Source organism: Dreissena polymorpha, chromosome 3 (genome assembly GCF_020536995.1).
Source record: "Dreissena polymorpha isolate Duluth1 chromosome 3, UMN_Dpol_1.0, whole genome shotgun sequence".
Lineage (NCBI taxonomy): Eukaryota > Metazoa > Mollusca > Bivalvia > Myida > Dreissenidae > Dreissena > Dreissena polymorpha.
Window position 1 is genome coordinate 19204168 of NC_068357.1, and position 24728 is coordinate 19228895.

The 24728-nt window shown below is 34.8% G+C and overlaps 1 protein-coding gene across 9 annotated transcripts in view; it reads right to left on the reverse strand.

Annotated features, from left to right (window-relative positions):
- Positions 1–24728, reverse strand: part of LOC127873190 (interferon alpha-inducible protein 27-like protein 2A) — a 38743-nt gene that overhangs the window by 4213 nt on the left and 9802 nt on the right. Inside the window, exon 1 of one of the 9 annotated variants that reach the window (XM_052416930.1) lies at positions 18231–18312. The exons of 4 other annotated variants lie outside the window; for them this stretch is intronic. The gene's annotated coding sequence lies outside the window, so the exon portion shown is untranslated. Of the gene's footprint in view, positions 1–12180; positions 12229–12969; positions 13081–17759; positions 17983–18130; positions 18313–24728 lie in introns of those variants that run through there. 4 more of the 9 variants (XM_052416932.1, XM_052416928.1, XM_052416929.1 and 1 more) reach the window with 4 other exon arrangements.

A 24728-nucleotide genomic window follows, 5' to 3' on the forward strand; every position in this document is an offset into this window, starting at 1 on the left:
ATTCACCGCAAATAGCTTTAACTCCTCACGTCTATTGTTAAAGGATTTATTTCAATTCACACAAAGACTCGAAGAGTATCACGCGCTCGCAAAATCACGTGCGCTTTGTTTAAAATATTTAAACCGCGTCAGAAAAGATTTACACAAGCGACGATATGCTTATTTTGATACTATTTTTAAATACAATTGATAGACGTGAAAAAGTCAATTCAACTCAATGCCGTTGCGTCGTTCTTATCTGTGTTTTTTCTGTTATAAATGCTTTCATTACAAACCATGCCTGAATGTGTAAACAATGATAAAGTATGTACCTAAATGCATTCAGAGTTATCGTGCAACCCCAAATCGCGGATAACTTCCCCACCGCGACACTGACCAGGGGGCCGTTTCTGGTACAATGCGTAAGTTTACGGACGAAAATGTACGTACGTATAAAGTTACGTACGCTTTTCTGAATGCGTAAGTGCGTTTCTATAAACCGAACGTAGCGTAAAACTTAGTTGCTATGTTTGAATAATCTCTAAACAGAAGTCTGGTGATTGCGCGGACCTTATAGAGAACATTTAAAGAAATTCATAAAGTAGATTTAATTTGCTTTCTCTAACAAACTTTCGGTAGACTAAATATCTATACATTTATCCTTAAGAAGTACCTTATAAAGAGCAAAGGATTTTCCCTTGTTTGCGAAATTGCGATGAAAAAAGGGGTCAACTGTAAAAAAAGTTCAATCTCTTTGAACGCAAGGTCGCCGTGGTGTAATGGATATGGTGTCCGCTTAGCGACCGGGAGGTCACGGGATCGATCCCCGCTGTGGGAGCGTTCTTTCGATACACCAAGTACTGGTTCTAGGCCCAGGAAACGGACTCGAGAGCATTTCAAATAAGTAGGAATTACTTTCTATGCAATCGAGCTAAAATAAATAGGTTTAAACTAAACTCTTGATTCTTTTAAAATTAAGTGTGGCCATTCTTTGTTTGTGCTGGATATGCTCTTTGTTAAAACAGAAGAGATGATTCTTACTGAAGCAAATCTTTTACGAAGGTTAGTCAGATATATTTTAAACTGGAATTGCTGGAGCAAACTGGAAAAAATGGATGGATAATACTGAGTAGACAGGCATGTGTATTGTAGCTTACACATCTGAATTTACAGAAACATAATCAAGGAGTTTCCTGACAGGAATTCAATTTACTGGAAGGGTATCTTTGATTATGTTTAGTGCGTCACTGAATTACAAATGGAATGTCCTATAATGAGAAGAACATCAGCAATGGCCTCTGTAAAGAAGGTAGTATTTTTTAACATTTCATTTACTGATCAATAATAATGTACAGTAGTACAGTATGGTTTTAGAAGAATTAACAAACTCTGTAGCTTGTATTCACTTGTCGCACTTCTAGATAATTTTATAACAATCAACATCATGTTTTTACCATGTTTATATGTATACTTGTGTGCAAAACATTTAAAAAAACAACAACAGATTTTTACTCATCAATTCACTTAAAATGAGAATCTTTTTTTCTGTGATAAATTAACATTGTCCATGAATGCTTCAATTAATTTGAGACAATAGGCATTGGCAATTATCATAAAGTATGCTTCTTCACATATATAATTATATTATAGTTTTTTGTTCAATATTTAAAAAAAAAATCATGGATTGGTAAAAAAAACGCTGGACTGTGAAAGCTTGTCAGAATTTTATATTTTTGTAGAGGTCACAGTTACATTGACCTATAACCTAGTGACCCAAAATGGGTGTGGCGTTTAGAACTCATCAAAGTGCATCTACATATGAAGTTTCAAAGTTGAAGGTGGAAGCACTTTGATTTTAGAGCCAAATGTTAAGGTTTTAGCACATTGCCTACAGCGGACGGGTGGACGTTGGACAACTAGCTGGCTATGACAATAGCTCGGGTTTTCTCTCTCCGAAAACAGCCTCGCTAAAAATACAACTTTGAGCATCTTACAACTGTAACTTACCAAACACAAATATCATTGGTTTAAAAGTCATAGTGTTTTGACAGTTTTTGTATAAAATGACATATTTGGTACATTTCAATACACGTTTTCAGTAAATTTACTTAAACATTGAACACTTTTCAAACCTACTTTAAAATTAGCCATGATTAATATTCAGATAACTTAAGTTTTAGTTGTTACAATAACCATTGCGCAAAGTTAGCCAAGTGAGTGAGCTTTGACCTTTACTTCCAGTTAATAATTGCAGCGCTTAAACAACTGAAGCTTGATTGGTCATTGTTGGCCCCGTACTACTTAAAAGTACCCGGGGTACTCTTAAGTACACTTCAATGTACCCTGGGTACATAATTTTATTCCTGCCTAAAATTTGATGTCATCAAACGCACTTCCGAATACGAAACAAAATCCTCTTTGAACAAAACCTAACTCAATATGCTTTTTTGAGTACGAGTTTCAATAATATCATCGCGGAGGCCATTTCACAGAATGTAAACGGAAACATTATTAATTTGAAAATAGAGCAAACAACATCAGATTTAGCCTAAGTATTCCTGGGTATGTTTAAGTATATTTTCTGTACCCAGGGTATATTGTAGCATACATAAGAGTACCCAGGGAACTTTCAAGTACTAGTCCGAAATTATATATATGTGTTATATGTTATAGCAAATTCAATTAAAAAGACATATTACTTCTACTTCTTCGGCGAACACAATTTAAGATAAAACAATGAAATAACAATCAATTTGAATTGCTACCCTGTACAAATTGAAATTATAAATGTCTTATACCAGTGGAAATAGTTTCAATAACCGAACTTTCTTACATTTGCCAAATAATCCCACTGCAAATGAGAAACTGAAAGGTGCATATACAAGTTTTACCGTTCACCCGTGTGTAACTGAGTATTGTGGTCGTTTTGAGGTGTTCAGTCACGTCTGTATACATCTTTTTTGTAAATTCAAATGTATATTCAATATATTCAATATTTGCTCATCTCTTCTACAAAAATAGTATCGTCATTAATGTAACCTTAACACATAATTCCTTACTGTTGATTTTACGATACGGAAATGATAACTTCTTATAATATTTACATTTTCTGTGTAAATGTATGTGTTCAGACGATAAACTATGTACAAGTCTGGAATAAAATGTCTGTCTGTCTGTCTGTCTGTCTGTCTGTCTGTCTGTCTGTCTGCCTGCCTGCCTGCCCGTCCGTCCGTCCGTCCGTCCGTCCGTCCGTCCGTCCGTCCCCCCGTCCGTCCGTTCGTCTGTCTGTCTGATTTCTGATGATCGTGATGTGGAGTCAATGTACCTCGCCAGAACTTGCATTATCTCGTGTGAATCTGCCCACTCGTCGTTCTGTGTCGCAGTGTTGTATTCTTCTGTTGCTCGAACTCGCCAAGAAGCGGCGATAATTTTAAACCGTTCAATATTGTCGACGCCTATCGTACACGTAGCGAGGGCACGTCTCACGACAATCGTGCACTCTCGAATACACATCTTCTGCATGTCTTCACGTCCCGTAGAATTTAGCTTTCTGTTGGCATTCTAGGGCATAACTCGACTTTGGTGTGCATTTGGAGGGGGGGGGGGGGGGGCTGGAAATCGCGAACGACATATGCTTATAAACTCGTGCAGAATCGTCTACACTCGATCATTCTCGAAGTCAGTTATTATATCTGCGATTGATACACTAACATAAGGAATATATAAATATATATATTGGCTGAGCTCGTCTAAATGTTCGTGTCAATGTTGAAGAGAACTCGAGCAAATGTCGTCCTTAAACGACCAGCTCGTCCACTTTAAGGCAAGTGAAAACTCGCCCAAAGTCGTACAGAACATGAAGCTAACATTCGTAACAGTCTTACATGGTTTTACGGAATGGTTATGGCCAGTTGGTTTGGTTAGGTTTGCCCGTTTGGGACTGTTTTGAAATGTCAGTGGAATTGTCAGATATATTTAATGTGGTAAGCCTGGAATGGTCAAAGCAAATTGATGACTATGATGATGATGATGATGATGATGGTGATGAAGATGATGATGTTGTTGTTGATGATGATGATGATGATGACGATGATGATGACGATGATGATGATGATGATGATGATTTGATATCCCACATCCATTTGTGTTCAAATATTGATTTAAATACACTCGGTCATATGCAGTCGGCGTTCTTATTGATCTACCAATCGTGATACATCGGCTATCTCGGATTCCTCCGTAAGATAGGCCTCGTGGCTAACGGTCGCCATATTGCCTTGTATTACTACTTTACTACCCAAAAGGTTGTCAGTCTATTGTTATGAGGCTGTATACGATGCGCGTTGAACTAGCGCCAAACTTTTTACCGAAACTTTGATATTAATAGCACTATTAATGTTCATTTGTGTTGCATTTTGACCTATTATCCAAGTGATTTACTTTTCCATTATTATTTAATCACCCTATCATCCAATTTTTAAGATGAAATTACGGTGTTTACAAAACCAACCAAACCGAAAGTGAAACTGGATGCATTACGTTTCGCGATGTAAACATTAAATATTTATTCTGTTTGAGGAAGCGAATCGATAATAGACGTTGGAATATGTATGCAATCAAGACTATCATTGCCGATTGTAGTACTGGTTAAAAAATACCTTTTATGACAGGTCATGTATAGACCGTTAATCAAATAGTTACCATAAATCACTACAAATGTCTGGGTTGTTCATTAATATAATTAATGCACGTTTCTGGTCTAATTGCCTGTATCTAGTTGTAATTACCATGATATTGATAAAAATAAAACGTTTTTTTCATAAATTAACATTACATGTTTTATTTTTATCATTTAGGGAATATATAATTGTATCATTATCATCATTAAATATTCTGAAAATGATCTAAATTATCATGATTACTTTAAGGTAGAATTTTTAAATTTTACTAATTATTTTTAATGAATTTGCACATTTGCTTGATTCAAAATAAAATGTATTAATAAGGGTTTCAGTTGTTAGTTTTAACCCATTTTTAGTTCGATTAAATTTAAAGTACTAACTACGTACATGTATGTGAAATGCTCTTGAGTTCGTTTCCTGGGCCTAGAACCAGTACTTGGGTGTCTCTTGGAGATTTCTTAAGAATGCTCCCACACTGGGGATCAAACCAGTGACCTCCAGATCATTAGGTGGACAACACATCCATTACACATCAGCGACCTTTAATTAGTAAATTACTTTAGTATTGCAGCATTATATAATGTAATGTTGCTACATATTTTTGGAAAATGATTAATGTGCAGTACTAAATAAATCTAAATGCATACAATTTTAATTGTGTATATTGTGTGATTATTAGTTACAAATTCCCTTTTTACAGGTATACTGGATTATGAAAGACTGATAAACATAAAATTGACAACTCATCTCCCCAACGATACTTTGTGTGGCTCATTCTCAGAACAAACCCATAGTCAGTGAGAAAACTACAGTGTAAAAAGACCACTTGATTGTGACAATTATGGCTGACCAAGCAAATGTTATCATGTAAAATAAAGAAAACTTCCAGTTCAATATACTTTCTATACCAGTTATGACATTGGCCAACACAGAAAATAATTATAAGGTTGATTTTCCCAAAATTGACTGTTACAATTGGATACTGTTTTAAGCTTCACTCTACTTTGTATGAAAATAAAAGTCCTAAATGATGTAATAGAAACATACATATTTAATTTTTAGTTTTACAATGATATATATATATACATATATTATAATATCTTTTTATCGATGGTCAATCAATTTAAGTTTAACTAATATATACATACACATTTTATACATGTGTATGCTTTGATTTTTTTCTATTGAAGCCAAATTAATATCCTATTAGATAGATAGATAATATCACAGCAGTATTCCTAGTTTGTCTGCAAGTACTGCAGAAATCATGGATTATTATTTTACTGTGTCAGCCTTAATCTTTATATTATAATTGTTAAAACAGATTAAGATGTGCATTATACAATTGAGGATGCATCAAAATTTAAAAAAATGGTACATGTATAAATTAATAAAGAATCAATAACAATCAGAAACTGTGCATTTTTTTCAGTATTGTGTGAAAGGATTTGAAGTAATTATGTGTTTTTGAAATATGATTTATGTGAATTTGAATAAATATATAAAATTTAGTTATTTTCTCAGACAAAACTGTTAATTACATACTAAAGTATTCAGAATGTATTATTGTAATATTCATTCGAATTTTTTAGTACAAAAAGCACTTTTCCCTGGCATTTGTATTTATAGTAATTGCATATTTTATAATTCTGACAGCATTTATAAACTGTGTTCATGCAAGCATGAACCACGGTTTCATTTTTTGAGTATTTAAACAAGAGGGCCATGATGGCCCTGTATCGCTCCACTGCTGAAAAAAGGCTGAAACAAATTTCTCTGCATGTGCAAATACTTAAATATAGGCCCTATTTAAGCACATGTACACTTTTGTGACCTTCTGGGCTGGGTCAAATTTAACCCCAGGGGCATAATTTGAGCAAAATTTGTAAAGGACTACTTTATCTCACTACATACAAAATGTGGTAGCCCTAGGTCCTAGAGTTAAGGACAAGAATATTTTTAAAGTTTTCACAAAATAAGCAAGATATAAGCGTATATAATGTTCAATTTTGTGACATGTGGGTCAGGATCAAGTTTGACCCAAAGGGCATAATTTGAACAAACGTGGTAGAGGACTATAAGATGTTACTGCATACCAAATTTGGTAGCCATAGTCCAAATGGTTTTCGACAAGAAGATTTTTAAAGATTTCACAAAATAGGCGCTTTAAAAGCGTTTATTCAATTTTGTGACTCCCCGGGGCTGGGTCAAAGTTGACCCCAGAGGCATTATTTGAACAAATTTGGTAGAGGTTTATTAGATGTCACTACATACCAAATTTGGTAGCCCTAGGCCCAATGGTTATGGACAACAAGATTTTTAAAGTTTTCACAAAATAGGCCCCATATAAGCGTATGTTCAGTTTTGTGACTCCGGGCAGGGTCAAATTAGACCCAAGGGGCATAATTTGTACAAACTTGGTAGAGAACTATAACATGTCACTACATACCAAATTTGGTAGCCCTATGCCTTATGGTTAAGGACAAGAAGAGTTTTAAAATTTTCACAAAATAGGCACTATATAAGCATATAATTGATTTTGTGGCCCCCGGGGCAGGGTCAAATTTGACCCCTGGGGCATAATTTGAACAAACTAAGTAGAGGACTATACAATGTCACTACATACCAAATTGTGTAGCCCTAGGCCTAATGGTTATGGACAAGATTTTTTTTAAAGTTATCACAAAATAGGCATTATATAAGCATATGTTCAATTTTGTGACCCCCGGGGCAGGGTCAAATTTGACCCTAGGGATTAAATTTGAACAAATTTGGTAGAGGACTATTAGATGTCACTATATACCAAATTTGATAGCCCTAGGCCGGATTGTTATGGACAAGAATTTTTTTGAAGTTTTCACAAAATAGGCCTTATATAAGCATATGTTCAATTTTGTGACCCTCGGGGCAGGGTCAAACTTGACCCCAGGGGCATAATTGAACAAACTTGGTAGATGACTATAAGATGCCACTACATACCAAATTTGGTAGCCCCAGGCCCAATGGTTATAGACGAGAAGATTTGTAAAGTTTTCACAAAATGTACCCTATATAAGCATATGTTCAATGTTGTGACCCCCGGGGCAGGGTCAAATTTGACCCCAGGGGTATAATTTGAACAAATTTGGTAGAGGACTATTAGATGTCTCTACATACCAAATTTGATAGCCCTAGGCCCAATGGTTATGGACAGGAGATTTTGAAATTTTCACAAAATAGGCCTTATTTAAGCAAATTTTCAATTTTGTGACACCCAGGGCAGAGTCAAATTTGATCCCAGGGGCATAATTTGAACAAATTTGAAAGAGGTTCACCCCAGGAACATTCCTAAGAAATTTCATCAGAATTGGACCAGTAGTTTAGGAGAAGATGTTTAAAGGAAAAGTTTATGCATGGATGCACGATGGACACAGGACCTTTGGCCAGTGGAGCTAAAAATCAAATTAAACATTTAGTTTTGATGTAAAATCAGTTTGAATATGCAAGTGTCTATTTCACTTATACATTAAAACAGCATATGATTCATTATTGAAAAGATTATTCCAAGCTTGATGTCATATTTCAACTTTGCATAGTGTAGTTAATTGAACATTGTATTGGACTGTATGGGCAGCTATATTTTTTAATTTATGTATGTTGTATTATACAAAATGCATTATTTCTACCACAAGTAGACCATATAAGGCCTACTGCTACTAAATAGGCACTGGTATGAATTTGACACTGTTTTTGATGCTCATACAAAACTTTAATTATTACTACACTTTAGTATATTAAATATTTTCAAGTTTTTGTTCAACATTTTTTGCAAAAGAAAAGAGTGTCTTAATGCATTTGAAAATATACTTAAAACAAACTAAAAATGCATTTTAATATACCTTTTTCCTGGTAAAGTGTATTTGGGATGATAAAAAATACACTTGAAGAGTATTAATGCTGGAAAAATGCAGAAAAAAATAAATTAATTTGTTTCTGTTAGAAGTGTGTCTTGTCTGCATTTTTAAGTGTATTAAATGCACAACAAATGCAGATAAATACAATGCCAATACTGTTACATGTATTGTAATGGACATAAAATGCACTTGTTCTTGTAATTAAATGCTTTAGTGAATTGAAATAACCTTTTATAATGTTTTAACAATTAATAATACTTTTTTATATAAATTTTCTTTTGAAATGTGACACTTAAATGATTTTTGCACCACTAGTACGAGATATAATTTGTGCTCATAATGCTTTATCATTACACTATATAATATCATTTGTTGTATGAAAATTACCCGTAAAATTCATGTGAAAGCTCAAGAGATCAATAGCAGCGTGCTATACCCTGCTCCTTTTTACATGACTTGATGGTATTTAGTCCCCAATTCTACATGGCTGAGGGAAAATTAATGTGCAGCTTTGACAAATTAGTCTTAACTGGGATCCAATAGGCAGACTTTCATATTACTTGTATTTAATTTAAATCATGATCTGAATTGCTCTTTGGCAAATCTCTGTTGGTCACAGTATTCAACTGAATTTTGTTCACTTTGTAGTGATTATATTTTCTATATTTATCAGACAACATCTTTCTTCAAAAGTTTAACATGATTGCTTGGTTAATTTAGAAACAAGATCAATGCATCATAACATAAAATGAAAAAAATGTGTAATAGTAAAAATGGCAGCAAAAAATTAAGCACTAGATTATCTGCCTTAAATCTGAGACGATATGTTGATGTATTGGAATTTCTCATAAATAATGTGTTCCATAGTTGTATAATTGTATAGTCGCAAGCATGAGTGGTGTCAATGTCACAATACCAATTATAAAGCCTATAATTTACTAAAACAATTTGAAGTTTGATGTGTGTTTTTTTCAAGATCTGTTATATATAATTATATATACATGTATATATATATTGTTGAAAAGTTAACATGCAATAAGTTTACTGTAATTAAGTGACAAATAGTTTTACTGATTTGATTGGATGCATATATGCAGATATATCATGGTTTGTGCAGAGGACAGTAGCAAAAACAAGAGCTGTCTCCGTAGGATGACATACGCCCTGATAAACGCTTTAATAGAAGTTATGAGCATTTTTCAAAACCTAAACGCCGACCCTAAGTTCATGGTCAAAGGGCTCAAAATTTGTGTGTGTATGGGAAGGCCTTGTCCATATACACATGCATACCATTGGTCCAATATGAATGTTACATCTGAAGCGACATAGAAGTTATAGCATTTTTTCGAAACCTAAATGCTGATAGACAGACGGACAGTGCGATCACTATATGCCCTCCTTTGGGGGCATAAAGATGTGTTTCACATTGTTTTGGTAAATTAGTAATGTAGTTAAAAGAACAGAATCATCAATTATAAAGTTATTGATTATAAAGTGTTGCTGGCATATTTGATGCATTCATCTAGCTATAAGAAGGTCCCTGTTTTATCCCCACTGGCACCGAGTGAGGGTTCTCAAAATCTTTAAACAATATGAATAACTACATATAGGTTCGAGAGCCTTGTTGATATGGGGGCTAAACACCTGAAATCAAAGCGACCCAGGTTAAAGGCAGAGGCCAAATAAATAAACCAGAGGCCGCATGAACCTGCTATACTCTGAACAAGTATTGTTTCATCTCAGAAAACTGGCTTAAGTGTCTTACTAAGCTTTAGACTTTGAGTTTCAGTGCAATCAATCTAAAATAAATTGGTCAAATTAAATAATAATTTGTAAAAAATAAACATTCTGCACAAATTCAACTATTTACTTTACCTGTGTGCATGAATCATTTCAGTCTTGATGGTTAGTGAACTATGTCAAAAGCACCATATCTATGAAACACTTGTATTTTGAATATTGCAATGTTCCACAGAAATGATGCTGATGATAATTCTACACGATAATGAATTATTAGATATATTTCTAAATTCCATTTCCACCAACAATTCGGTTATTCCACTACCAGTTCACATGCTTCATACACAGTTGAAAATAACACTATTTCACTCAACAACCGTGACACGTGTACTCAATTTTTCAACTTTTCGCAATTAAAATTGTCTTCTACTGTTATTGTTGTTGTTGTACTTTTGAAAGTAGTTCGAAAGATGGCGACCATTAACCCAGAGATTGATTTATGAAATAAATCGTCTGCTGATCCAGAGTGATTGATCTACTTTAGTCAACAGTCGAAGACAAACTCCGTAGGGTTAGGCTACTTAAGAAATGCTTGGCATTATTAAACTGTATGTCAATAAATCAACAGTGATATTTGCGAAAGTTATTAACGTTTGAGTAGTTTATTAAAACCTAAAATGTATTGCACTTGTATTGCCTCTTGTTGAAGAAATACGATATTCGGTGACTCTTTACTGGGATGTTCTAGATTGTATTTATCGGTACTGGCAATTTCTTTTATTTGATCTATTTAAATTAAAACAAATATATCAAGGGAGGATTTTGTTTGAATTTGTTTGACAAGCACTCGTCGTAAGCATAACATATCTTAGGAACTTTAGCGTGTCATTCATTAATTAAAATAAAAAACAAATATATCAAGGGAGGATTTTGTTTGAATTTGTTTGACAAGTACTCGTCGTAAGCAGTACATATCTTAGGAACTTTTAGCGTGTCATTCATTAATTAAAATATTTTTTTTATAAAATAACAGCTTCACGTAAAGTATTTTATTCAAAATTAAATGCATTAAGCATTAAATGCCAAAGAAACAACAGACACTTGTATTGTATAACCTTATTTTGAAACATGATTCGAGCGAGTGATTCTTAATATTCATTAGTTATGACATATATTTACAACTAATAAAATATCTATGCAAATTATATCGGCACAAAAATGAAACGTTATTATTGTTTTCAATATAAAACAAATCTTACAAAAAGACAACTATGCACATGTTTTGTGTTATGATATTATGCAGGCGTTATGCAGATCAAACATTAAATTAATCCATAAGCACACAGTCGAAAACAATGAAGGTGTTGAGTATTTAAAGCCACACACCTGAAATAAAATACAATTGTAGTACCAGAGCTGACAAAGACCAATCTAACTGAACTGGGCTAACATGTCGACAGATTGTATCTCACAGTCTCTACAGTATATTTTATTTTACGCAGTTTTGACAAAATGATATATGCATGATATTATTTCCAAAGAAATGGATCTTGATGCATAACTTCTGCTTAAACTGTAAATGTGCCAAATTCAACAATAAAGTGACAACCGTATACACATTTATAAGAAGCGCTGTTGACATATCAATAAAAATTGTATACAGTAATCTACGTTTTTGTAAAAAGTTGCATTTATATTATACTGCTGTGTCAATGAATGACAATTATACAGTAATCTGTGCTAAAATTAATTAAATTAATATTAGCACAGACTACTGTATAATTGTCATTCATTGACACAGCAGTATAATATAAATGCAACTATTTACAAAAACGTAGATTATACAATTCTAACACATAATTCTTACAGAAAAAGTATAATTTTACCCATGTTTACAATGAATCAATTCTATCACTCAGCAAACGTCACATTCGTTGAGTTCAAGTTGGCGTCTTGTGATAGATAAAGCCTTGTTCAAAACGAAAGTTGAATGAATTGTCAAAAGGAAAATCGAACAAATCATAACAACAATCGATTCGAACATGTAAAATTTCCTCTTTTAGCAAAACTCCAATCCGCAATCGTACACAATAGATCCTGCACAATCAGTGCAGGATTTCCGTTAAAGTATCTTTCCATGCCCTACCAAGATCTTAATATAGATAAAGGTTTAAATTAACTAAAATGATGTTGCGCTCGTAGATTTCGTAGTCTACGTTCGGTTCTCCGAAATATCGGTGCATACGCCGCCATATTTACGCTAAATTACTGAGTTACGTGAGCCTTTGAGCACACGTAACTTTACGTGCAAAAATACGGTAAACGTAACTTTACGAAGTTTATAGAAACGCTACAAACTAAACGTTTTGCACTTACGCATGATTTTTGAACGTACGTAGTTTTAAGAAACGGTCCCCAGGTCCATTGTAATTTTCAATCGTGTTATGTATGTATTTATCAATATTATATATTATGTATTTGTCAATAAATGTACATCTGGAAAGAGCGCCCTTCACATTGATAATAAACACACAATGTATGTAAAGAATTGTATGAGTTTTACTGAAGGATAACGCAACATAAAGATGTTCCATATATTACATGAGTGTCATCACCAGTAATACGTAAATTTTCCCGCAAAAGAACATCTAAAGAAAATTAAAGGTACAGCTTACGACCAACAAGATCAATATGAAACGTTTCTTCCACACAAATTTAGTTGCAGGTAGCCATTTGTCGTCCAACCTGCCAATCCATTCGGTACCCCTCGCAGATTATCAATAATCTTCAATCGCACATTCTCGGCCCTTTCCGTCAAACGTCGGATAAGTTGCGAGGGGTACCGATTGAATTATCTTATCCGATGTTTGACGGAATGGGCCGAAAATGTGCGATTGCTGCCAATCGTGATACATCCACTATCTCCGGAATCCTCCGTAAGATAGGCTGACATTCTAGGTACATACATAAGATGGTGACGTCGCTACGTTATTGTCACCTCTATACTAAGACGCATCACATTCCCCTGGTTTGGGGAATTATGCTTCCGCCAAAGTAGTTCTGCGTAGGAATGAAAATGTTAATAATGAAAGAAAAGTCTTTTTTATTGTGTGTTTAAAACGGAATGTTGTTTAAAGAAATGTTATTTAATTATGTTTAAATGTGATTTTGAATCTCTATTAAGACTGATAGCGATTATCAGAAGCACGATTACCTGACCTAATTTCGCTTTCACTTTCACTCGTAAAAGAAGTTCTACCCGCAATTCCTTGCGCGTTAGTTCACAGGTCAGTAAGACCGGTGTGTACACAATGATAGGCTAATTTAAGCAATAAATCGTTTGCTCATCCACAGTGTCCACCAATCTCCAAGCAGAGTTGCCGTTCCTTGCTCTCACATACAATCTCTGCCATGACAAAAAAATCCTACCAGATTTGGTAGAGTTTAATTTTTTTATTTAAGTATTATATTATGAAAAGTAGATAAATTGTTTATTCTATTTGGCGTGTAAGGGTAGATATTTGGCGTGATTTACTTAATGTGATCATGAAATATATAGGATTATAGGATTTCTTTTCTGGGTAATGCTAAGGATGTTACATTTTTTCAGGGTGAAATTTTATTAATAAGTCATGCTCCCATCGACCAGCAGCTTTAACATCTAGCTGGAGCTTATGGGCATATGAGAGATTGTTGATATTTTTGTAGATGATGCTATCACCTGCAAAAAGTCTCAGAGTGCTATGTTTGATGTAATCAGCATAGTCGTTTATGTAGGTCAGAAACAAGATGGGCCCCAAGACAGCGCCCTGTTTGACCCCGGTGGTTACGGGAACATTTTCTGACATGGTTCTCTCCAGATCAACAGTCTAAGCTCTATTTGTCAGATATCCAGAAGAAATCATTTGAATTTAGTCCATAGAATTTAAATTTGTATACGAGGTAGTGTTGTGGGCACTTTACGGAATGCTTAAGCAAATCCATAGTGATGACGTCAGTTTGTATACCTTGATTGTTGGATTGGGTTAGGTTTTGGAGGAATGATATCAGTTGTGTTTCACAAGAACTAAACCGTGTTGGAGGTGATATAAAATCTTGATAGAGCTAGCGATGACATGTTCAAGTATTTTACATCAAATGCATGTAAGTAATATTGGCATGTCACTTATAGCATAATGTATGCCTTCTTTGTTTATAGACTTCGCATTCATTTGCATGTTTCATATCAGTTGGACTTTTTCAAAGGGACAGTAACTTTTGAGGGGTTAAGATCAGATTAATAACGAAGCTCAGTTTTATTGACGATGCTGCTTCAGCGAAGCAGCTCGTATCAGTTATCATACCATGAAACAATTCTTCACAATGGCGACCTATGTAAAAGACCGAACCAGTCCGATTGAGTGAGCTAAATTTTCTCAATCGGCATACCTCGCTGATTATTATTGATAAGGGTAAAGGCAGCTTTGTTCCCGTCTTTTTTCAAATATATCGAGAGGTTCGGGACAAGAACCAGACACGAAAATGCCAGGTGGTACTTCAAACGCTGTGACGCTGGGAAAACCCTAATTGTAGTTATTTTAGATTTGATCGAGAATGTAACCCGCCCCCCAGTTTCGCTGAATGGGTCAAGTTCCCCACGGGTACTACTTCCCCGTTCCCCCCCCCCAAAAAAAAAAAATTTCGTACTCAAATTTTTCATACCCAAATTTTGTTCGCACCCAGTTTGTTTTCGTATCCATTTTTTTCCTACCCAATTTTGTTTTTTACCCACATTTTTGTCGTACCGAATTTATTTTTCGCACCCAAATTGTGTTCGTTACTTATTTTGTTTGTTGGCATAATTTTTTCGTACCCAAAATTTTCGTACCGATTTATGTTTTCGTACCCAAAATTTTCGTACCCACATACACAATTGTGGTGATGTAGATAAACTTAAATTGATGTTTTTATATCGGACCCATCCTCTTCAAAAGCATCGTCACACCAATACTGTCAGAAATTTGATTAAAAATGTATTCTGGTACTATTATCGATAAAGTTTCGTTCTGAATATGCATGGATTATAGTCCGTTTTCTCAGCAGTCAAAATTTTATTTTGCGGGGGCTGATAAAGAATACAAGGTTAGCGTTGAATAGCTAGACGTTCATGTTGCGAGGCTTAGAACGCCGGGATCGCGAGCCTTAGCGAGCGCTTTCGGTGTTCGAGCCGAGCAACATAAACTTCTCTCTATTCAACGCTAATCCTAGTATTCTGTTGAACCCATCGCAGTTTTACTACACAAGAACAATAACAATCAAACGTGGTATGTTTGGAAACTTCAAAAACAATGAAACACATCGAACGATTGTTTGTTTATTAACGACGTCATGTGTCCGTGCACGCGACAGGTTTATTCAACAAGGTCATTCTATACATAGATGGTGACGTCACTACGTTATTGTCACCTCTATACTAAGACGCATCACATTCCCCTGGTTTGGGGAATTATGCTTCCGCCAAAGTAGTTTTGCGTAGGAATGAAAATGTTAGTAATTAAATAAAAATCGTTTTTTATTGTGTGTTTAAAACGGAATGTTTGTCACCGTAAGGGTTTATACTATTATTGGCGGTGGGTTGCTACCAATTCCCAAAACGTGATAACCAGGGTGGTTATAAAAACAACCCTGTAACGAACCAAATATATTTCAAATATATATTCATTTATGTGTTTCGTCAAATAGCTGATCAGAGAATCATCAATATTATAAACAAGAGCACCGCCTTGCGGGTGCAGACCGCTCATCAATTTTCTTTTTAAAGGTGAAGGGACATATAATTTCAATCACAAAGGAGGGAGGGGTGGAGTGAAGAGGGGTGTATAGTGTGGGAGTGTGGATATTTATTACATTATCTTCCAAAAATGCGGGAAAAAATGCAAAAAAAATATGGGGGGGGTGGGGGTGGGTGGGGGAGGGGATTCTTGGGTGTGATGGTTGGACGGTATTTCAAAAATAAAATAATAAAAATAAATATTTGTGTTTTTTAACCATTAAAAAAAACATTTTGGGGGTGGGGTGGGGTGGGGGGGGGGGGTATAGTATGAGGGTGTGGTGGTCATTTGTGAGATGATCTTAAAAAAAATAGGGGGGGATTCGGGGGGGGGGGAGGATGGGGGGAGGGCACGGGGGATGGTTTGGGTGGAGTCTATTGGATTATGTCAGGTAAGAGTAGTTTTGTCAAAGTATCAATCAAATCTAATCATAAATAAAGAAGTTATGGCAATTTTAGCAAAATTTAATTATTTGACCTTTGAGAGTCAAGGTCATTCAAAGGTCAAGGTAAAATTCAACTTGCCAGGTACAGTAACCTCATGATAGCATGAAAGTATTTGAAGTTTGAAAGCAATAGCCTTGATACTTTAGAAGTAAAGTGGATCGAAACACAAAATTTAACTATATATTCAAAGTTACTTAGTCAAAAAAGGGCCATAATTCCGTAAAAATGACAACCAGAGTTATGTAACTTGTCCTTTTACAGTACCCTTATGATTGTTTGCGAGTGTTCCAAGAATGAAAGCAATATCTATGATACTTTAGGGGTAAAGTGGACCAAAACACAAAACTTAACCAAATTTTCAATTTTCTAAGTATAAAGGGCCCATAATTCCGTCCAAATGCCAGTCAGAGTTACATAATTTTGCCTGCATAGTCCCCTTATGATAGTTAATAAGTGTTGCAAGTATGAAAGCAAAAGCTTTGATACTGTAGGAATAAAGAGGACCTAAACACAAAACTTTACCAAATTTTCAATTTTCTAAGTATAAAAAGGGCACATAATTCTGTTAAAATGCCAGTCAGAGTTTCATAACTTTGCCTTCACAGTCCCCTTATGATAGTTAGTAAGTGTTGCAAGTATGAAAGCAATAGCTTTGATACTTAAGGAATAAAATGGACCTAAACACAAAACTTAACCAAAATTTTCAATTTTCTAAGTATTAAAAGGGCACAAAATTCTGTCAAAATGCACGCCAGAGTTATCTTACTTTGCCTGCCCAGTCCCCTCGTGATATTAAGTAAGTGTACAAAGTTTGAATGCAATAGCATTGATACTTTCTGAGAAAAGTGGACCTACACGCAAAACTTAACCGGACGCCGACGCCAACGCCGACGCCAAGGTGATGACAATAGCTCATTTTTTTTTCAAAAAATAGATGAGCTAATAACAAGAATAAGCAATATAATAAATGGTTTACACACATATATGGTTTACCAACAGATATGGTTTACCTACAGATATGGTTTACCTACAGATATGGTGAGCAAAGTAAAACATTACAGCATTAAAATAGCAATAAAATATTATATTAAATAAACAATACAATTTTATATCAGACAAAACACGCACATACATAAGCAACATGAAATACAAAATATTAAACAGTTACTTGTGAAAAGTAATCTTAGAAAATACGATAAAGATATTTACCTGTAACGAACCAAATATATTTCAAATATATATTTATTTATGTGTTCCGTCAAATAGCTTATCAGAGAATGATCTAAAATGCGCCCTTTTGTCACCTCCATGTCGCAACGACACATGTCATTGGTTAAAACATTTAAATATCAGCTATTTGATAGGTTAACTATAAAATCTAGTCAATATAAATTGCCGCCTAAGAGTCTTTTGATGATTTTTGCTTTGGCAGACTCTTGGCGTCAATAGTCCACTCTATCTTTTTAATAGCGAGAGTTTTCCTTCTTTGTCTATATAGATGCGCAAGGAATTTGGTGCGCAACAATCATGCCCCGATATCAGAAAGTTAATATCAACGGATTGCAATAATATTTACATACCTGTGTAGATAATTTATTTCTCAATAATGTTCCGTAAGAATTATGTAATGACTCTTTCAATTGTGCACGCCTGACCAATTTAAATCGACACACTACTCACATTTTCAATTCCAATCGCTGTGTCCGTTGTATACGGCAGGTATATTTTAATCGATAACGCAGCCTATTACACCGTAATGCCTTCTTCTGATTGGTTGATATTTAAATATTTCATAACATGGCGAGAGGTCACTGATTGTATTGCGATTTTTAACTGAAACAAATTATGCCTTTTAACTTCAAATCGACGCTATTTGAGGTAAAAATGGACTACTTAACTAACACTTTATGAGTTGGTAATGTTAGTTTGCAATTTTAAGCATATTGATAAAATAGTATTGTATTTATTTTTCGTTATGGTTTTTGCAGACCGGAGTTTCAGCGTTCAGATTTATTCTGAACGCGAATTATTTCAGCTACTATAAAATCAACTCAGAACTAGTGTATGTGATAATGCTCGAGTAATTTGTGAGCATTAGTTAACGTGAACATGGGGATTCGTACTATTTTCTAATTGTAATCCACTAAAATAATTACAGGTAACTGCTACAGGTCTAGTAATACGATAACTATACTCAATTAAGAATGCCGTTACCTTAACCAAAGACCTATAGATTATCTATAGGTCTATGCCTTAACAAAGAATCGTAAAATAAATTATACATATCTACACGTAATTCTACGATACATTATACAAATGTATGTCCGGTGACATGTTGTTTAAAGAAATGTTATTTAATTATGTTTATATGTGATTTTTGAATCTTTATTTAGACCGAGAGCGATTATCAGAAGCACAATTACCTGACCTACTTTCGCTTTCACTTTTACTCGTAAAAGAAGTGCTACCCACAATTCCTTTCGCGTTAGTACACAGGTCAGTAAGACCGGTGTGTACACAATGCAACAAGGTGAGACAGAGGCTAGTCTATTCCGTGGGGTGTTATACCGTCAAGAAGATGTCTTGATTACGTGTTTCGAGACGAGAAGAGCATGGTCCTGTATTTTTTACATGAAACGCGGGATTTTTCATTCGTCATAATAATCTAATTTCCTATTGTAAGGCGAAAAGTCTAGTGGTGTGATACTGGACAAACTAAATTTAATGTTGAGGGGTCGCAACCAAACATTTAAACGTTTATCGATACTTTTTATATTTTTGCTTAAATTTTCCGAAAATATTGAATTGTTTACCTGTAAACATAATGTAACTAGGCGTAAAACTTAGTATAGTGTAACCTGTACATTAAGGGTGCGGTTAATAATGTTTTGGTTTGTCCCAAGCGGAAGTCATTCGCTTGTCACTTTTTCATAGAACAGATTTGGAGAAAGAAACAGAAATCCAGTTAGTTTTATATATTTCATTAGGAATCAGTAAATGATAAGTAAGTCATAACATTAAGAGGTATTACTGCTTTTGTATTTGTGTTTATCATCCCCGATTCTTTCTTCTATTCTTTTATTTCTTTACTCAAACTATCGGGCTATCGGTAAAAATATGTTGTTATGAATGATCACTTTCACTTTGCAATAATTAACTAGACTTGCGACACCTTAAGGGTTTCGCGGGATGGAATGAGTGGGGAGATCATATACAATTTTCAGCTTTCCGGAAGCAAGGACCCTCTGGACGTGAACCATCAGCTTTCCAACACTATATGATTCCAGTTCCAAAGCACATATTGCATTAGTTCAATGGGAAGAACATAAAACGTCATATTTACAAATCTCTGAAAAACAAACAGTGCTAAAAAATATTTAAAGTAGTCATTTACTATTTAATTGATTATGTCCTCTGATTGTTGCATTTTTAATTTAAATATGTGTTCCTATATGCATTTATTGTTGTATTGACTTAAAAAACTAAAATGGATGCCAATTCTTAGTTTGCTGTCTAAGTCTACCCTAAAATTATACATGTTTCTTGCATAATTGAATTATCAAAAACTGCATACTTGTAAAGGCATTGTCAGAGTTATTTGGTTAAGTTAGAGACAAAGTAAAGCAAATATATTCATTTTTCTTAAAATGAATCATCCTCTGAAGCCCCCACTGGGATTCAAACCCAGATCTCTTTCCTCTGGGAAGGAAAGTATTCTATCTTGAAATACAAGGGCAAGTAAGAGGAAAATTTGCAATTTTAAACCTATAAACATATAAACTTAATTTTTCACATGAACTTAGAAACAACACAGACATCTCTGAATCTGAAACACATTACAGTTACAATTCAGGTTTTTAGTATTGTGCATTGTACATGAATGTTTAAATATTGTATTTATCCTTGGTACACAGAACTGCCTAAAGATGCGTAAAATACCAGTATTCAAATCTGAAAATATCCCATGTGTTTGTTTCACTCTGTAAGTATCCCTATTTTATTTCAATAAAGAAGTTTTTCCTTCTCCTGAAAATTTAACTAAATGTCAGTTTTGCTACTTTTTCATTCAGCAAATGACATGTGTCCGTAATGTCAATTTTGAAAATTTGGTAAAAACAATATTTTTACCAAAAAGGTAGACTTAATATTATTAAACAGTTGATGTATGTCACCTTAATAAAAAAAAAAAATGGGAAAGAAATAAAATGTTTAAAAATGTCAGTTACATGACTTATAACATTAAGTAGACGATATAGCTTTGATACTTTAGGATACGAGTAGACCTTAACACAAATAGGATAAGAGTAGACCTGAACACAAAATTTACCCAAATTTTCAATTTTCTAACTATAAAAGGGGGCATTATTCTGTCAAAAAACAGAAAAAAATGGGTACGAAAAAAATGTGTGTACGAAAACAATTGGGTAAGAAAAAAATTATGCCAAAAAAATATATGCTAAAATAGCTTGGGGTCTTGACCACCAAAACGGCTTGGACTTTAATTATGCTGAAATAACTCGGGGGTCATGACCACCAAACTGGCTTAGAATTAAATTATGCTGAAATAGCTCAGGATCTTGACCACCAACCTGGCTTGGATTTTTATTATGCTGAAAAAGCTTGGGATCTTTACCACCAAACTGGCTTGGATTTGAATTATGCTCATAGTTCGGGTTCTCGACCACCAAACTGGCTTGCATTTTAATTATGCTGAAATAGCTCAGGATCTTGACCATCAAACTGGCTTTGATTTTAATTATGCCGAAATAGTTCAGGATCTTCACCACCAAACTGGCTTGGATTTTAAATATGCGGAAATAGCTCGAGGTCTCGGCCATGAAACTGGCTAGGATTTTAATTATGCTAAAAAAGCTCGGGTTCTTGACCACCAAACTGGCCTTGATTTTAATAATACCGAAATAGTTCAGGATCTTGACCACTAAACTGACTTGGATTTTAAATATGCTGAAATACCTCAGGGTCTCCCCCACAAAACTGGCTAGGATTTTAATTATGCTGAAAAAGCTTGGGGTCTTGATCACCAAACTGGCCTGGATTTTAATTATAATTTATACCGAAATAGTTCAGGATCTTGACCACTAAACTGACTTGGATTTTTATTATGCTGAAATAGCTCGGGGTCTCCGCAACCAAACTGGCTTGGATTTTAATTATGGTTAGAAAGCTCGGGGTCTTTACCACAAAAATTGACCACCAAACTGGCTTGGATTTTAATTATACCGAAAAAGTTCAGGATCTTGACCACTAACCTGACTTGGATTTTAATTATGCTGAAATAGCTCGGGGTCTCTGCCACCAAACTGGCTTGGATTTTAATTATGGTGAGAAAGCTCGGTGCTTGACCACAAAAATGGCTTGGATTTTAATTATGCTGAAATAGCTTGGGATCTTTACCACCAAAGTGGGCGGGGCCCTGGGGTGGGTAATGTGAACATGGATGGTCGAGACACTGTGTTGTCATAAGAAATCTTAAGTATTAATTTGAAGTCAATTGGTAAAAAATGGTGCGGCAGAGGCCGACGCGTATTCCCATGCCGCATGTTTGACCCAGGGGGCGCCCCAGGGTTGGTAATGCGGCCATGCATGGTTGAGATTGACCGTAACTATTGTCTTAAGAGATTTCGAGTGCTTGACAGGTTAATGTAAGCCATCATGGAGACGGGTGGTTTATGTGGGTTGGTGGTAATTTAAAAGATGAAGTTTCAAAAATAATTATAAAAATAAAATTGGGGGGGGGGATTATGGGGTGGGGCATGGGGGATAGTTTGGGTGCAGTGCATTGTGGTATGTCAGGTAAGTGTTGTTTTGTCAAAGTATGAATCAAATGTGATCATAAATAAAGAAGTTATGGCAATTTAAGCAAAATGTTCAATTATCTAAGTATAAAAGGGGCAATAATTCTGTCAAATGCTTGATACAGTTTTCTGCTCTTGTTTATAGATTGGGATCATGTTGGTAAAGAAGTATGCAAAATCTGAAAGCAATATGGCAAAGGACATAGAAAATATTTGAGGTGGTATGCAAACTTTAACATAGATTTATCAATAATATGCATATTCTAAGTATAAAAGGTTAATAATTCTGTCAAAATGCTTGATTCAGTTGTCTGCTCTTGTTTATAGATTGGGATCATGTTGGTAATGAAGTATGCAAAATATGAAAACAATAAGTCAAAGGACATAGAAAATATTTAAGGTGGTATGCAAACTTTAACATAGATTTATCAATAATATGCATATTCTAAGTATAAAAGGGGCAATAATTCTGTCAAAATGCTTGATACAGTTGTCTGCTCTTGTTTATAGATAAGGGTCATGTTGGTAAAGAAGTACATGTATGCAAAGTATAAAAGTAATTTGTAAAAGGACAAAGAAAATATATGGGGTACAGTGCTCCAGCCAGCTTTTCAAAATAGAGGGGAGCTTCCCCAAAAAGGGCAAATTTCACGCGTAATTTTCGGAAATAGGGCATTTGGTTATAAATATACTTAGGTATATACTTTGCTTACACTATATACTTATGAATTGTAAACATAAGTGCACTGGATGTTTTCACCAATTGTATGCTGTTCCTCATTTTGTGTAATGAAACTATAATAAATATATTACTATATACATTGGCGCTAAGGAAAACAACTTCGTAGCCAATTTCATAACCGACTTGGGTTAGCATCCGACTACACGCATTAGAGATATGTAGATCTATATTGACAAATTTAAAGTCTGAACAATGATCAATGTCACCATGAAGTAGCATCCAGTCTGGAGATTAAAAATGAAACATTGATACATTTATTTTACAACACGTTATTTCAACTAATATGAACAACGTTGACAGTTTTGTTAGGTCGCGAAAATATATGACATTATCAAAATTACATTTTACTTGCAGAGTGATAAATCCTCCATCAAAACAAGCTCTTTATTTGTTGAAATAACAACTGTCTGCCCCTATTCATGTTAAAATTCATCATGATTGAGGACAGAGAGTGGTTTAAAGTTCAGAAATAAATTCCAAACACAAATACGTTTTTCAAAGCCGTAATTTCGGACTTAAAATTAACCGCATATTCGCATTAAAAAGGATGATTTATTTTCAAATTTTAATAGGTGTTTTGAATTAAAAATCACTATTTTGGCAAACAAAAAATCATAGCCAAACAATTAAGAAGTTTAAAAAAATCAATAGTGCTGAGTTTGATTTCATTCGAGTGTGATTGTGCCTAATCAAGCGTGACCTCAGAGATAATCTTTCGCAGCATGTTACTATCGTCTGCAACAAAAGGCTAATTAATAATCTGATAACAAACCATGCCCTTTGGGCTTGTTTGTTCACAATGTGTTGACTTATTACGCCCAGGCAGTCATTTACCGGTAATTGTGTTATGTGTATTCATGTCGATGTTTCTGGCGATTTATACGGCCGAAAAACAGGAATTTAGAGACCAAAAGGGCATTTGACAGAAAAATAGAGGGGCGCTTTTTAAGGGGGCAAAATTTAGAGGGGCGCAGCGCCCCTCTATTTATTGCTAGCTGGAGCACTGGGGTAGTACACAAACTTTAACATGTGCACGCTAACGGTAACGCCGACGTGATCAGGATAGCTCCATTATATATATTTCATATATATTAGTCAAGCTAAAAATGAGTGAAAATCTCTGACCTGTCTCCACCCCATCCCCTTTAACTTTTGACCCAGGGGTCAGATCAAAATTCCATATAGTGCAGGGTCGCACATAATGCTCATAGCTACCATGTGTTTAAGTTTCAAGGTTCTAGTGCTAATGGTGTAGGAGATAGTGGCTAGGACAGACGGACAGACTGATGGTGGAGATAACCACAATGAACCTGTTAACAGCCAACTAACGCTGCCAACAAAGCACAAGCTTTACGTGTCAGGATGCGGCACTATCTTTACAAACTGCATAAGGAATTACAAGACGCTTAGGGTTTGAGGGACACCAAACCTGATTATGAGTCTTCCACACCTTAAGCATTTTAATAACCCTTTGCATGCTGGGAAATTTGTCGTCTGCTAAAATGTCGTCTGCTGAATTTCTAAAATAAGCATTTTCTTCAAAAAATTTTCAAAGAATACTATCAGAATAGCAAACAGTTTGGATCCTGATGAGACGCCACGTTCTGTGGCGTCTCATCT